The 17086-nt window shown below is 46.2% G+C and overlaps 1 pseudogene; it reads right to left on the reverse strand.

The window, feature by feature from the left end:
- Positions 1 to 7729: 7729 nt before the first annotated feature.
- On the reverse strand, positions 7730 to 10600 carry LOC136548315 (uncharacterized; annotated as a pseudogene).
- Between the last annotated feature and the right edge of the window lie 6486 nt (positions 10601 to 17086).

Here is a 17086-nt window from a genome sequence, read left to right on the forward strand (position 1 = left end):
TGATTTAATAAATCACCCCCAAGCAGTTAGGGCTTGTAGCTTAAACCAGCATCAAACACTAAATATAGAGAAAGGCAAGGAAAAAAGTGTGTAAACCGTGCAGGACATAAGCTCATGATGGATGATACCAGACACCGTCCCATTCTGGGTAGATTGGGCACATCATCCCAACCACCAATGAAAAGCCTATTCCCTCGACTGAAGGCAGCCACAAGGCTAAGGCTCAACGTGTCAACGACACTACCCACTATCAAATTTGGGCTGACCCCGATTCAAGCAATGGTCACCTCAACTGAGTCCATACACCCTGAAACTCAGAGAGTTGACTCCTTGGAATGGTCAAGGAATAAAACCTCCGTTCCATAGGACAACACCACAAAACCTCTTGGCCCTTAGTACCTCGTAGCAAGGTGTCCAAGGGTCGCTAATGCACAAACATCGGCATAGCCACGCTAATCGATTACTAGGCAACCCCGAGAATTGCTATGACTAGCCGAGCGATGTTCGATCGAGCCACTTGGGGGCTATGTGCGCGCAACAATACTTGTTGTAGAAGCAAAAGATGGTCTCGAGCTGATGACCTACCCTACTCGAATAGAGAAGTACCCTACGGGCTTATGTCAAGTGTGGTGTGGCTCCAACCCTCGGATGCATCACGCTGACCCACCCGAGCGTTCGGGGGCTACAACCACACACAATCACCACACATAGAGGACTCAACATGCAAAAACATCAAGAAACTACAAGGTCCAAACTTTATTACACCTTCTTTTTACAAAGAGTTATACAATCTATTCCTAAAGGGGGGCATCCTTGATGATCCGATCCACATCAATGATGGTGGCTATTGCCTCAGCGTTACCGCTAAACAAGGCAATCAACTGCCCGACATCAACATCGTCGGGAATCTCCTCCGCCGCCAAAAACCCGGGCGTCACCCTACGTAGATCCATCTTATGAGGAAGATGGAGATGAGCTGTGTTCAAGGCTCCTATGGCCCCATGGCGGATGCCATGAGCCACCACCTCCCTGACCTACGTTGGGAGGCAGCGGAGCCAATCAGGAATGCTCGTCCCCGCTCGCAACACTATCGTGACGGCGGCAACCACCGCATCATGAAGCGCCGAATAACGCTCACCGCTGGACTGTGCTAGGGCAGTGGAGGAATGCACCCAGGTGACCACGTTGTTCTGCCCATGGGCAGCCTTTGCCAACTGCCTATGAAGAAGAAGGGTAAAACTCAGAGTTACCCCCATCAAGACACAGACCAAACGAAATGGAAAATGGAGTCCAACTCAGCGGTAACTCCACCTGGGTCGCCGCCGCTGCGGCCGTGGCCTTAGTGGCCTCTCTATTCGTGGTGTTGAGCACCGCCTCTACGACCAAAATGTACTCCCTCAGTCACCTCTCCTCTCGAGGGACATCGTGAAGGGCTTCACGTGTAATGTCGGCCTCCTGGACCATGGCAAGGACACCTCCTTCATCGCCGCCTTGCCTCAACGGAAGCTACGACAACGATGGAGCGCCGCCATCAACAGGGGGCCTTGGAGCAAGGCACGCCATTGAGATCGCCCTACAACATACGATTTGCTCAAACTGCTCCTCTTACTAACAAGGCCAAGGGATGGATCTACACTTACTCGAGTCGCACTAGCTCATCGCGGAGAAGAACAGGGCCCTAGAACACATGCTTCTCGATAGCCCCCTCCTCCGTCTCCACCCTTGCACGCTTGCCGCCGGCCATGGATGATGAATGAAAGCTCGAGGACATCACGGCAAACAATGGAAGGTAAGAATACAGAAGTTATAGCACAAACTTACTAATTCTCCTCTGTTTCCCCTATTTTTATAGGCAGGGGACGCGCACGGCCAATGGAATTCCAAAAATCTCTCCGAGCGGTGGTGTCGGTTAAGACTAGGCAACATCCCCATGAAATCCGAGGAGACACCTTTCGAGAAAATGCATGGGGAAACGAGCAGCCAAAACCAATGCCGCAGCTTTGCCGAGAAGGAATCCATCCGTGCAACCGCGGGAACCGTGGGGCCTAGTGGGCCAAAACCTGACATACCGTCACCTGAGCCGGTGCAGGCGAGTGATCTGACACTCAGGTCGAGTACTCGGCCTGGCTCACCCCCTCGGCAGGTGTAAGCAGTAGTGATTCGTTCACTATCAAACCTACCCCTACTAGAGTTAGGGGGTATTGGGTGGGTCACCAATATGATCCTAAAACCTCTAACACTCAGTGTCATGTAAATCTCCCAATGCCCAAAGAAGCTCCAAGTACCTTATTTCAGCGGATGTGCGCCCCTTTGTGGGAAACCGGAAAACTGGTTGGCCCATGGCTGTAACCATAGTACGAGCTCCTAGAATCTGGAAAAAGAGTTTTATGATGTGCCTCCGTTGGTTAGGTTTTGTCCTGCTGCCCCTATTCATTAGGACGCAGACGTTCACTTGTTCTACCCGTTACAAGCTCGAAGTGTAACATGCACAACTGCCCACAGCTGCTCACGCATTCGTTACTCGACCACAGTAGTTCCTGACCCGGGATGCTGTTATATTGGCCTTAGGGCTCAGAGACAATGACCTCGCTCTTTCCACTAATGAGACCCATAAAAATTTGAGATCGCGTTACTTAACGGGTCTCGAAGAAAAACGTGACGCTCTTAGTGTTTGTTAACAAACGACCTGAATTGGGTCACCATAAAAACCAACTGGCATAGTGACGCGCGAGTGACGGTAGTGCAATCACCCCGTCCTCATTACTGTTCTACGACTAGGACTTAATGATGCACAACCATAAATTACACGCCGGAATACATCGGAAAACGACTTCCCGAGTATAGTGGTGTTTTCACCCTAACATGGCGCCTACGAACATCCTGGGGGCTACGCTCCCGGTTATCGATACCACCACCCAAACATGGCGTTGACAACGTCCAGAGGGCTATGCCTAGGAAACCATGTTTCCCAGTATGGGGTGTACCACCCATGCCAGGTGCTCATAGCGGCAAGGGAGCTACATTCCCTGATGTATGATGTACCGCCGCCCCAGTCGATACTTGAAGAAGATTCTCCCTACCCGAGAAATGCTCTTGGTACTCGAACGACAACATACTAGGTCCTCAATACTTGGGAATATCTAGCTACACTGCTCAAACTTCAGCACCCGATAGAGATGCTCACTAGTACTTACAGTACACAAAACTTGCAGGGGGGACTATGATATCCGGAGGGCTAAAACTACATACTAGCTTATCATTAAGTCCTGGAGGGGCTACTGTCAGATATATGGGCCAGGGGTACTTGCACCGCCCGTATATATGACTGATGCAAGGCTATCAGCCCAGCAGCCGTCATGGAGGAGTCCTACAAGGGCTAACGCGATCGACCAACAGGAAGATCAAGGCAAACCAAGGCTGGCGTATCTAGACAATAGCTAGGATCATTCTGTTGCGCATATTATGTAACAAACTAGGAAACCAATCAGTTAGCCCGATCGCCCTCATTGTAACCCTACCTCTCCTGTATAAGGTAGGGTAGGGACCTCGGGCTCAGGATCGATCCATCTTCCACCATTCCAATCTACTATGTAGCTAGAAGCAACAGCCCCTGTAATTGAGCATACGAATACAAGAGTAGCCGCACCACTGGAGTAGGGTTTAGTACGCACCGCGCCCTAAACTAGTATAAATCTCTGTGTCTCGTATGCTACCACCTGATTCTGTCTACACGATCACATTGCTGGAGCAAAATAATTCGACACATCCTCTTCCCAGAAGTGGTCCTTCACCAGAGTTGCATCCCAACTGCCTGATGTTGGGTCGATCAACTCGGCTACCTCCATCAACAGGCTGGCCCCTCTCGGAGTAAGAGGCCATCATGAGAAATCCCTTGCAATCCATGGATCACTCCCAATCTTTAGTTTTAAGCCATCCTCGACCCGCTGGGTCATGCCCTTCTTAACGAGTTCAATTCCACGCAACACACTCTGCCAAGAGTACGACATTCCAAATTTTGGTTTTGCCTCCAGAATTGATGAAGAAGAAAAGTATTTAGCTTTCAACACATGTGCGCATAGGGAGTTTGGACTCTGCCATAACTGCCACCCTTGCTTTGCCAACATCGCCATGTTGAAAGCATGTATGTCCTTGAAACTGAGACCTCCATCCTCTTTCGATTTCATCATCTGTTCCTTACCTAGCCAATGAATTTTGTGCTTTCCTTCTTGATGGTTCCACCAGAATGGGCAGATCATTGCACTGATATGGTCGCATAGTGATGTGGAAAGATCAAAACAACCCATTGCAAAGGCTGGTATCACCTGTTGCGCAACCTCTTTGATGAGGATCTCCTTTCCTGCCCATGAAAGAAACTTCTCATTCCAACCTTGCATATGTTTCCAAATCCAGTCCTTCAAACATGCAAATGCTCCTATTTTGGATCTGCCCACATGGACTGGTAATCCCAAGTATTTCTCATTCATGGTGTCCCTTGTTACATGAAGCAAATCACATACAATCTTCTTGGCCTGACGTTTTGTGTTTCGGCTAAAAAGAACAGCTGATTTGGCTTTATTTATCACTTGTTCGGAACAATCTTCAAACAATTGAAGGATGACCTGAAGCTGCTTACTATCCCCTTCTGTCACACGAATCAAAATGAGAGAGTCATCGGTGAACAGAAGGTGTGATATGCTTGGTGCGTTCTGACAAATCCTCACACCGGCTAACAATCCATCTCTTTCTCCTTTCTTCAAAAGCGCTGGGAAGGCTTCAGCACATAGGAGAAAGAGGTAAGGGGACAATGGATCCCCCTACCTTAGAACCCTCTGTGGAGTAAACCTCCCTGACAGCTCCCCATTAATTTACCTTTATCTGGTACTTAACTGTCGTGACACATTCCATGATGAACTCAATCCACTGCTTATCAAAGCCCAATCTCCTCATAATATCTCTCAAGAAACACCATTCCAGGCGATCATACGCCTTGCTCATATCGAGCTTTAGATCCACATAGCCCAAGTCACCTTCTCTTTTATTCAACAAGAAATGAGTGAGTTCATAAGCAATGAGAATATTGTCTAAAATCATCTCCCCGGCATGAAAGCGCTCTGATTTGGAGTGATGATATCAGGCAACACCTCCCTTGATCTATTGGATAGAACTTTAGACACCACTTTATAAACAACATTGCACAGGCTAATCGGCCTTAAATCAGTAACCCTCTCAGGCTTTTCTACATTCGGGATCAAGGCTATGATGGTGTCATTCCAGCCCTGGCCTCTGGGATCCCTCCTCCCTTCAAGATCGCTATCACTTCCTTAGTCAACTGCTCTCCCACAACGTCCCAGAAGTTTTTGAAGAAAACAGCCAGCATACCATCTGGCATTGGCGCTTTTAGATCACCTATTGAATCCAACGCAGCCTTGATTTCCTCATGGGTGAATTCTATGGTGACAGAGAGGTTGAGAGTATTTCAAGGTCTTTATATCAAATCGGTGTAATGATCTTGAAATTAATAAATCTTCTCTTATTAAAAAAAGAGAGAGCGGGCATCTAGCTGATTTTTCACAATATAGTGTTTCATTGACAATTTGACACAGCCAGTTAGGTTCTAGTCGGGGCGGATCCAGGGCCTGGGCTGGAGGGCTGCAGCCTGGGTCCAGCCCATGCAACACTGAATACACCCACGTTTTTAGACCATGCCCTAGCCATGAAAGAAGGCCCAACAGCCCACCCCAAGCCACAACTGAGCAGGCAAACACCGCAGGCTCATCTGCTTCGTCTCTGTTCGCGTTGCGGCCAGTCGCGGCCTTCCAGTCTCCGATCGTTTTTCTGCAGAAGGCCCGAGGCCGTGTCTCTGCAGTTAGGCGCCGGCCGACCAATCAACGTTGGTCTAATTCCATCCGACTATAGGTTAACTAGTTCCTTAGGACCTTAGGTACGTAGCCATTGGAAAACAATGCACCGCTTTGCTCAAAATTCTTCAATGAGGCCTCATAAGTCATACTCCCTCCTCCGTCCCATTGAAATTGTCGTTTTGACTTTTAGACTTCACTACTACACAAAATCATTTGCGCAGCATTTGTAAATAGGTCTCGGAGGCGGGCAACAATTTAAATCGCCTCGCTTAATGCCTGGATTAACCGAGGTGGTCATTTTTTATTAACCGAGGTTCCTAAAATCTATTGACCGAGACGGGCCTCCTTATAAGAGGCCCACCTCCAAAAATACCCCTATTTTCGGAGGCGGGCCTCTTATAAGGCCCGCCTCGATTAATAGTGGCCAAGCCCACTAGCAATCATAAAAAGCCTAAACCAGCCCGATATCACCCATGAGTATATATACGGTGACTAGGGTTTCACTCAGTCACTCCCTCTCTCAATCGGGACATCTAATTATTTGCCACTCTTACGGAGGCCTGACTCTCTGATTGCCAACTTTGTGGTGGCAACTACAAAAATGTCCTAGAAAATAGTAACTCGCCTAATATTTTGCCATTTTTGCTGACGTGGCATGCCAGATCAGCCAGCCAGCTTGGGAACAGGCCGTTGACTGCTCGAAGACCGAAGCCAAAAGACCATTCTGCCCCCGCCGTGTATTGCTTAACCAGCGCCGTCTCCTCCCATCTATTCGCTTCTCTCCGCACTTCTTCTTCTTCCTTCGTCTCCCGGGATCCCTCGTCTCCCCGTCCTTGGTCACCGGCGCCCCTCCATTGCCCTCCCCAACCCTAGCCGCCATGTCCCGTCGAGCGAGCTCATCAACACGCAATAGGCGTCCGCAGCTGCCGGATAGGATAGGGGAGTACCCACTCGGGAGGCAGACAGGGCTCCCCCTCATCATGTGCGAGGAGTGTGGGCTGCAGAGGGTGCTCGAGCTCGTGGCCCAGACAGATGAGAAATGCAACAAGGGTCATGTCTTCTTCAAATGTCCCAGGAACATGCAAGGGGTAAGCCACATTCTTTGGGTTCCGATTTGTTAGGGTTTTGAATCGATTGTCACATCAAATATGTTTCCATGTGATTAGGGTCCAGGATCTTGTAGGTTTTTTGAGTGGCAGCGAGAGTACCTAGCCATATTGGTGGACCAGGGGAAGATTGTGATGAATCTAGAACAACATGGCGCAGTAGAGGAAGAAGCTGATTCAAGGGCACTAGTGCGTGTGTAGAAGAACTCAATGGAGGTGAAGCTGGATGCTTTGGTTGGTGCAGTGAAGGCTTTGAGCTTGGTCATGGGTGCTGGTGTAGTGGTTGGAGCTATGTATGTGTTCTCTGTTAGTTTGACTAGTTGTTAGTTCCCTTGTCTGTTAGTTGAACTAGGGATCCCGTTGAACTATTTCAAGTTGTATCTCAGTTGAGTAATGAGCTCTGTGTTTTAGTATGAGTCTGACCAATCAGTGGGCATATATGTGTGAAAATGTTGAATGGTTAATGGAATATTGTTTCTGTTATTTCACTTGTACATGATATCCAAAAATCATCACTGCAAGACCACTGATATGCTCTTGATAACCATAGCAAGTTCAGTCCGCATACATGACACAAACATAGCAAGTTCAGTCTGCATACATGACACAACCCTAGCAAAGTCATCACAAGTTGTTCAGGCCTATAAGGCAATACATTACAAGTTGTCCATTCAACTTACAATACCATAACAAGTTGTTCATGCACCTTTCAATGACATAACAGAGTTCCCAAAATATGGATCACAAGGATTCATTGCTTCATCAGTTTCCCTTGGCAGAAGAACTCTTCACCTTTATGGCTAGCTGCTTCCTCCTAGGGGTCATCTTCTTGGCTGGTGCAAGGTTTGGCAGAGATTTAGCCTCTGGAATGATCATTTCAAGTGGTTGTGGAGCTTCCAAGTTCAACCTCCTGCATTTGAAAGTGGTTTAGTGAGCTGTTGTCGAGATGGCAAGTTCCTAAGTCACAATTTAGGTTCAGATTTTACCTTGCTGCTATTGCTGCTTCCTCTGCCTCTCTTTCCCTTGCTACTGCTGCCCTTGTTCTTGGAGTCCTTGGCTCAGGTGCTGCTTCTGCTGGTGGAGCTGGTGAAGGCTCAGGTGCTGCTTCTGCTGGTGGAGCTGGTGAAGGCTCAGGTGGTGCTGCTGCAGTTTCACTAGCTGGAGCTGGTTCATACTCCTTGTTAGCACCCTTCTTTGGCCCCTTTTTGGTCTTTGTCTTTCTTGTCCTCTTCCTGCAATTTCATTAAGTTAGTTAACAATGGTGAAAGGATTTCAGCAAAGGTAGGTTAGTAAGTTACCTTTTTTTGGTGCCACTTAGTGGGCACCTCCAACTGGTCCTTCTATGGCCTAATTCACCACAGCCCTTGCAAGTAACCTGCCTTGTGGCTTTGCCACTTCTCTCCAGGCATCCCTTAACCCTCTTCTTCCTTTGCCTCCCAAGTCCTCTTTTCTTCCCAATTGGTGGAAGAAGCTTGAATCCCTTCTCAACTACCGGCCACTGGCTCTTATCAGTGATGACAGGAATCATTCCTGCATATGCTGCTTGGAACTTGTGCACTGAGTAGGCCACATCCACATATTGCTCCATATTTGGCTACCTTTCAGTTGTTATGACTGCCAGTGCATGGGGACAGGGCTTGCCACTCACTTCCACTCTCTACATGTACACTCATGTTGGTCCAGGTAGACAACATGCCTCTTGACAACTTCATCATTGTACATGACTATCACCTCTGCTTGGTTGGGTCCACCCTTAGTTGCCTTCAGATGGTTTAGTCCCTTTGAGGCTGCATTTAGCTGATGAATTATTGCTGGTAGTATGAATCCTTTTAGGGCCTTGGATATCTTCCTTCTCTTCTCAAAAAGTACCATTGTCTTATGCCTGATAGCATCAGCTAGAATGTCTAATGGTAGATCTTTGTGTGCTTGGATCCATGCATTCCAAGATTCAGCCAAATTGTTATTTATGAAGTCACACTTGATCTCTTCCTTGAATCCACTCCTAGCCCACAATAAACTGTGATGTTCCTTCAACCATGGAACAACTCCTGGATAGGCTTCAATAACTTTGTCCATCAATTTATTGAACTTCTCTACTGTGCATGCCCTTGCTGCTGGCCACATGTACTTGGCATAGGCATTTCCTGTAAACCTTTTCTTCATATTTTCATGAGATGCCTGAAACACTCTCTCTGCTCTACTCCAGGGAAAACCTTTTTCACAGCTGCTTCTAGCCCTTTGCATGCATCAGTGCATATAGCCAAGTGGTTCATTGGCCCTATTGCTTTCCCTAACTGTTCCATGAACCAAGTCCAATTATCCTTGGTCTCTGAATCAAAGAAGCCAAAAGCAATTGGGTACAACCAATTGTAGCCATCTATTGCATTGGCTGCAGGCATGTGGCCATTCCACTCACCATTGAGAGCAGTTGAATCTACACTAATATAGGGTCTGCAGCCATCTCTAAATCCATCTATACTTGCTTTGAAGGCACAAAAAAATCTACTGAAGTGAACCTTGCCTTCCACAGTAACTGTATCTATCTCAACTACACTACCAGGAGACCTAAGCTCAATCTCAGCCTTGAATCTAAACAAATAATCAAAACAATCATCCCACTTACCAAATAATTTATCTGCAGCCCTCTGTCTCCCATAAAATACAGTCTGATATGGAATCTTTATGTTGTACTTCTTCTCTAACTCTTCCTTTACAGCTTTGGGGCCCATCTCAGGATTATCCTTCAATAGTGGTATAGCCCTCTCAGCAATCCACTTCTGGGATGCCATCCTCCCAAGAACTCTACTCTTTGAAGGACACTTGTGGGTACCCTTATTGATTTGGATCTGCACATACATGAAGAAATGTTAGAAATAGTTAAGATAAATTCATATACAACATGCAAATATCAGAAATAGGGTTACACCAAAAGGACAAAAAAAGTGTTAGTATTGGTACCCTAACATTGCCATCCTTCAGTGTCCTAGCTCTAATTTTCCATGGGCAGCCCTTGGAACTGCAGTAGCCCCTAAACCTCTCCTTGTCAGACTTCTCTGTCCCCAATTGAAACTTATTCACAATAGCATGCTGCCTAACTGCCATCCTAAAATCATCCATGCAAGGATACAGTGTCCCAACACTCATGTCAGGGTTGTCTCTATCCCAACCAAACATTGGCTCATCTCCTAAGTCATCATTAACAGGGATTGCTGCCTCATTCATTTCATCCTCCACATCAGTAGGTATGTTAGGAATAGGAACCTCATCTGCAGTAGCCTCATCTGCTGCCTTGAATCCAAAAGCCTCATAGATTTGATCCTCATCTACCATAGCATTAGCTTCACCATCACAGTTCTCATCAGCCAATATAGTCAATGTGTTCCAATCAACCACATTTTCTTTAGCTCTACCTTCTTCAGGAGTACTACAAGTGTCACCTAAGCCTTCTGCATTCTCTACATGTCCTGCATTTGTCACACCAGAATGGGCAGCAGTAGTAGAAGACCCACCTTTGTTTGCTCTGCTAACAACATCATTCAGACCAACTGCATCTTTCTCAACAACATCACAACTAACATGCATTACCTTCTCATCCATCCTAGACATTATCATCTCCTCAAACTGATCACTGCTAGTAACCTTCCACTCTATTCCACTGTCAATGTCAACACCCCAAATAAGCAGTTGATGACTGCGGCCCCAAATGATCTTGCTGGCCATATCATCTACAAAGTCATTCAGTGTGTACACATTGCTACTATCAAACCACAGGTCATGTTCTTGAGCATCTAGGTCAACCACTCCATAGTCGTTAGCCAAAGTGTATTTATCAATGCTAACATGGATTCTAAAAGCATGGTCAGGATCAATCCTGACAGTGACAAGCAAAACAAACAAATCGGGAGTTAGGACATCCCTCACATACGGGATCCCCTCACATACATGCCATAACAATGAAACATACCACGGGGGGCACGGAGACAACACCATCGTGGCTAATGGTTTGCTCTACATTCGAATCCTACATCAACACACGAAAATTAGGAAACCCTAACATCAGGAATCCCCCCATTCACAGATGCCGCGCGTAGGTAGAAGAAGGAAGTAGATCTAACCTTGCAAGCGTCGTGCCGTCCTGTGACTTGGGGGACGCGACTTGGCGCCGCCATCGAGCTCCCGCCTGCCCTGCCTCGAGCAAGCGCCGCCACGGGGAATGAAAGGGGAGGGACGGGAGAGAATCCCGGAGAGAAGCGAGTGGACTGAACAGATGGGAGGGGGAGAGACGGCGCTGGTTAAGCAATACACGGCGGGGGCAGAATGGTCTTTTGGCTTCGGTCTTCGAGCGTCAACGGCCCGTTCCCAAGCTGGCTGGCTGATCTGGCATGCCACGTCAGCAAAAATGGCAAAATATTAGGCGAGTTACTATTTTCTAGGACATTTTTGTAGTTGCCACCACAAAGTTAGCAATCAGAGAGTCGGCCTCCGTAAGAGTGGCAAATAATTAGATGTCCCCTCTCAATCCCATCGCTCCCTCTCTCCCTGTGGCGCCCGGCGCATCTCCCTCTCTCCCTGAGCGATCAGCGGCGCTTCACTCCTCTCCATCCCTCTCACTCCTCTCCCTCCATCCCTCCCTCCAGAGCGAGCATGGCGGCGGGATGGGCAGGATGCGGCGCGCCCTTCCTCCCCTTCCTCCATGGCCATGGGGCAGCACACGCTTCCTCCACGCAGTGGCGTGGGGCGGCCACAGCAACGGGGCGGCCACGGCGGTGGCGCGCCCCTCCTCCCTTCTCTCCATGGCTCGACCACGGCATGGATCCGCTGGGGATGAGCCCAACAGCGGCAGATCCGGCTTGTAGGAGCACGCTGGTGGCGGATCCGGCGGGGATGAGCGCGCCGGTGGCAGATCCGCTGGGGAGGTGTGCACCGGCGGCGCATCCGGCGAGGAGGAGTGCACCGGCGGCGGATCTGACGGCGTGGCGTCGGCAGGGTGGCGTGGCTCCAGATCCAGCATCGAGGAGCGTGAAGGGGCGGCGGCGAGAGGCCCAGACCCAGGCCCGGTTAGGGCTGGGTATGGGCTTTTTCCTTTTTTTTGTTTTTTTTTATTTGATTAACCGAGGCGGGCATTTCAACCGGCTTGGTAAAAATGGATGTACTGTGACCTTTGTGCCGAGGCGGTTGGGATGCCCGCGTCGGAAAATCGTTTTTGCCCGCCTCAGAAAAGATTTCTGTAGTAGTGCTTCTTGTTTGACCGTTCATCTTATTCAAAAGTTTTGTATAAATATTATTTATTTTGTTATGACTTATTTTATCATTAGAGACACTTTAATAATGATTTATTTTTTTATTATTTGCATAAAAATTTTGAATAAGATGAACGATCAAACAAAAAGTTTAAGAGTAAAAAATGATACTTTCAATGGAACAGAAGTACTTGTGTGCCCCTCGTGCGCGGTGTGCTGTGTTTGGTGGTTCAACAATTTAAGAATTGAAGATGTGGAACTGCTATGCACTTTCGTAGTAAAACATAAAATTAATATTACAATTACAATCATATTACGTTTGGCTATTTGCTGAATATACTGATTGTTTGGTGACCGATGAATTGATCATTGCTTTTGGGATTAAAAGGAAAAATGAAGTTGCTGTTCTAACTCTCAAAAGTTATGCTTAAAATCTCCCTCTGAAAGATGTTGCATACAATTATGAACAACAAACTAGATGTTTTTTGGCTAGTGCTTGCTTGACTCTCCAAGTAGCACATGGCTCCATCATCCTTGATTTATCCATCACGTGAAAAGGGACACACACTTCATAGCTTCCAGTTAGATGTAACCTCTTTGGAAGACCGAGAATAGAACCTAGCGAAAATGATCCAGCAAAAAAAAATCATGCCTAGATTACAAAATTTCGAGAGATTTTTTTAAAAAAATGTGGAACGTACGGATGATCCAAACGACCAAATCAGACCAGTGATAAAACCTGCAGAGATCTGTGAAGCTCACAAGAATCATGATCATCGTACCACTCTGTTTCTCTCACAAATCTCTCTTATCGCTTACAAGCCTGAAGAGACAAACAGCCCTGAGCCCTCTCATTAGTTCATTACAAAACAATAGGACTTGCTCCTCTTTACGTTGCATAAGCCATATGGACAACCTAGTTAGACGCTAATTAAAGCCTGCTCCATATAGATTCTTCTTTTCTCTGTTCCCTGCAGGTACCAAGTAAATTGTGGGATAATATGAAGCATATGCTGAAGCAGCTGCTAGCAAAGATCAAGGTGCTTTAGTAAAGCCACGGTTGACCTGCTCTAGTTGTGGCTCTGAACCTGATGATGAGCGATTAAACAAGTCAGGGTGGTTCTTTTCTTTTCTGAGGCTCCGAGTTATGGGCCAGTACAAAGGGATTGTGTTCCTAACAGTGGCTAACCTCAATAACGTGGACGTAGACAGGCCTTTGTGGTGAGTTGACCTCCAGCCAGATTGACCTGATGATCCTCAAAATATACTCTAACATCTGGCAAAAACTCTGCTTCTAATGCGTTCAGAACGTGCGGCTGGTAACAAAAGGGAAACGGTTCTTTTCTGAAAACGGTTCTATACTGTAACAGAGAAAGGAGTGATTCTTGGGCTGTGCTGGGCCGGGATGCAGCGACAAACAGGGCCTAAGGCTGGCACTTTAATGGGCTTTAGGTCCAGTGATGATTGGATCGACAGGCTAGTTATGTTGCTCTTTCTAGGCGTGGCGGCATGCATGCATCAGTCATTGGATTTCATCAGCCTCGGTGAAGATGCCTGGATGGCTATTTTTCTGCCTGAGAGGCAGCACAACTCCTCTTTCTTTTCCCGCTCCCTCTTCTCCTTGTTTCTCTCTTCTCTTTTCCTTGTCGTTCCTTTCTCGTGCCTAACACTAACCACTAGTAAGAAAAATTAAATAGCTTCAAATAAAACTTTCAAGTTGCTTTGAGTAAACTTAAATCAGTTAATAGATTAATAGATACCTTTCAAACTGATTTAGAGATATTTTTGTTAAGAATTGTTCAACCATATAGGAAATTTAGGATGATTCAAAAAAAATCTTTGGAATCACTTTAACAAACTAATAATTTACAAAAGAAATTCTATAAAAGTTTGCATTCAATAATTTTCATCATTTTAAATTAAAGGGGTTATGGCGTTCATGGCGTCATTTTAAAGAGAAATGTTGATTTTGCCTTTATTTTTTAAACTTTGTGATTTAACCTTTGTGTGTTTGAAATTGAAGGAAAAGTTTAACCCTATTTCGTGAAGATCCCTTATGTTAACTTTTAGATAAAAAGATAAATTTGCCTATTTACTTTTGATCCTATTTTGTTAGAGCTTTTTTGTGATTTTACCTCTATTTTAGTATAAAGTTTTGACAGATTTGGTAGGAATGTTGAGAAAAATCAAAACTCAAGTGGACCACGTTGTGGCACCAACCATGTCAAAGCTTCTACTTGAAAGGATCTAGCAAGTGGCCTAGAGGGGGGTGAATAGGCCCTTTTTCTGAAATTCAACCAACTTCACGAAACCAGTCAGAACGCGGAACCTCCGGGCCTCAGCGTGGAGGTTCCGAGGCGCGGAGGTTCTGGAACCAAGTGTGGAACCTCCAGGAATCAGAGTAAGAAATCAATCTAATGTGGAATTTAGTGAATAAAAAATAGATCGAATGTGATACCGGTCTTCCTGGGGAATTTGTTGAGTTATCCAATCGGTTGGTTGCACCTAGAAGATGAGGAACTTGTAGATTGGATGCAAACCCTAAATATCAATTCAAATCACAAGTAATAGCAACAACAATCACAATCACAAGAGACACGAGGATTTGTCCCGTGGTTCAACTCGCCACAAAGGCCTGTCTACATCCACATTGTTGAGGTTAGCCACAAAGGCTATGGAGTCACTTTCAACTCGCTCCTCTTCTCTAGCCTATCACCAAGGCAATAGATTGGAGGGTTCCACTAAGTCACAGAGGGTAATACAAATGTCCCGATGCTCAGCCACAAAGGATTGGGAGCTCCCGGGTGACCTGCTAATCGTCTAGAAGCCAAACTCCAAGAGTAACGAACACACCAAGCGGCTAGGGCTTCACCAAGTGCACAAGAATAGAGGAGAAGGATCTTCTCGAGCTTTCTCACACTCTCTAGGGGCCAATCCCTTAAGAAATCACGGAGACCTTGAGCAAGGGAGTTGGGAGCACTAAGCTTGGAGAGAGAGCTTCAGTTCGAGTCTGAGTGAGTGAGGTTGAAGATAACCGTTGGGGTGAAGGGGTGAGGTATAAATACCCCCCACATCACCCACAAAATGGTCTGGTCAGACAGACCCCAGAGCCTCCTCGTCAGGTCACGGAGGTTCTGCGCTGGAGCACGGAGGTTCTGCGCAGGCCAGAGCAGATAAGAATTTAGCTCGGCTAGCTTTTTATGGCTAGGATTATTTGAGTTGTAGATAGAGTTTTGAGCACTTGGTCCCACCCAGCACACCATTAATATCCCACTTGATAGTACGGCTTATCCTATAACTAAATTTCAAAATATAAAATAAGTAAACTAGCTCTTTGAGCCTTTGCAAGCCATCCATTTGAAATGGGTGGTCTCCTTCTTTGTTTCTTTGCACCCATGATTAATGATACACTGTCAAACACTTAGAGATGCCATTAGTCCTTTAATTTTGTCATCAACATCACCAAAACCCACTTAGGGCTTGATTGTACTTACACTACTGCTTGTCAGTAGCGACGATGGGACAGGACGACTGCACATCACACGCAGCCGCCTGCACGCCATGCGTGCTCACACGGCCACTCGCATAACACAACTGCGCCCTCCCAGACACCCGCATGCTACACGCAGCCGCATGCCCCTACTCACTGGCAGTCACCCAAAAGCCATTCAAATAGTCTAGATCCAAAATCCTCACCCTAGCAGCCAAGCGGGGGTGCCGACGACGCATGGACCTATGGCGCGTAGGTAAAATTGGGTAGAAGAAAGAGATAAGGTAAGGGTACGTTGGTCTTTTGTGTTTTCCTAATTTCAATTTCTGTTTTTCATCCTTTAACCTTATGGGGGAATGCTAGTAAAACCAAAGGGCAAACAGAAGCTTCAAGAGAAAATCACGAAGGTAAAATTATAAAGTTAGAAAAGTAAGGGTAAAATCATCATTACGTTATAAATCAGGTCAAAAACACTAAATTCCCTAAATTTAAACTCTCTATCAGGTTTACATCCTTTTCCCCAATTTAGTAGATGACACGATGGCAATGGCCTTCTCCGGCGATGATACCTTCTTCCCATCCATCCACCTCGCCAAGTGTGTGTCCTTCAGCACTAGATCTTGCAGCACAAATTCTAGGCCAGTATGATTTATATGATTTGCTGATGCTACTGCTCAAGTCACACCGTGAATTGTTGGAGCCTTGTAGGATGAAATAAATACACGTGCTAGAGCTTCTGGCAATCATGGAGGAGGCTAACTCGGAGAGGGGGAAGTATATAGGAGGAAAAAGTTCCACAAGTTAGACAAGTTCTTAAACGGGATAAGGAACTCCCGGCTGGATATGAATCTAGGTACGTTCCCTCCATTGTACCCAACATATATGTTTATTATGTTGTTATAAGTTTGGTAGAAACCCAAGCACAATCATTTTACCAATTTCACACGAAACCTAGCCACACACACGCATTTTTGCATCCCCCATTATTCTCCATTATACACCTGTACCTCTCCAAATCTACACCAAAGCCTACGTAATCAAATATTACCACCTCTCCGATCTCCTCCCATGAGTTGACAATCATTTTTTTCTCCAACGATACCCAGCCCGTGAGAGATTGCCTCCAAACCATCACTTGATACCTTTGCTATGCCGTCCTCTCACCTCACATGTGGATTGGATGGACTGCCGGCTCATTTTTCATTGGCACTGCTGGACTAATAAATCAACTCAAAGATTTGAACCAAATAGTTTATGGAAACATTTCAGGAAAGTTTTTTTGGATTCAATAAAAACAACTTTTATAGAAAAATTGCAACAAAACTCTCTAAGAATATTTAACAAAAAAATGTTGAGGAATTTTGACTAGATTCAAACTAAAAACACTTA

This window comes from Miscanthus floridulus, chromosome 4, assembly GCF_019320115.1.
Source record: "Miscanthus floridulus cultivar M001 chromosome 4, ASM1932011v1, whole genome shotgun sequence".
NCBI lineage: Eukaryota > Viridiplantae > Streptophyta > Magnoliopsida > Poales > Poaceae > Miscanthus > Miscanthus floridulus.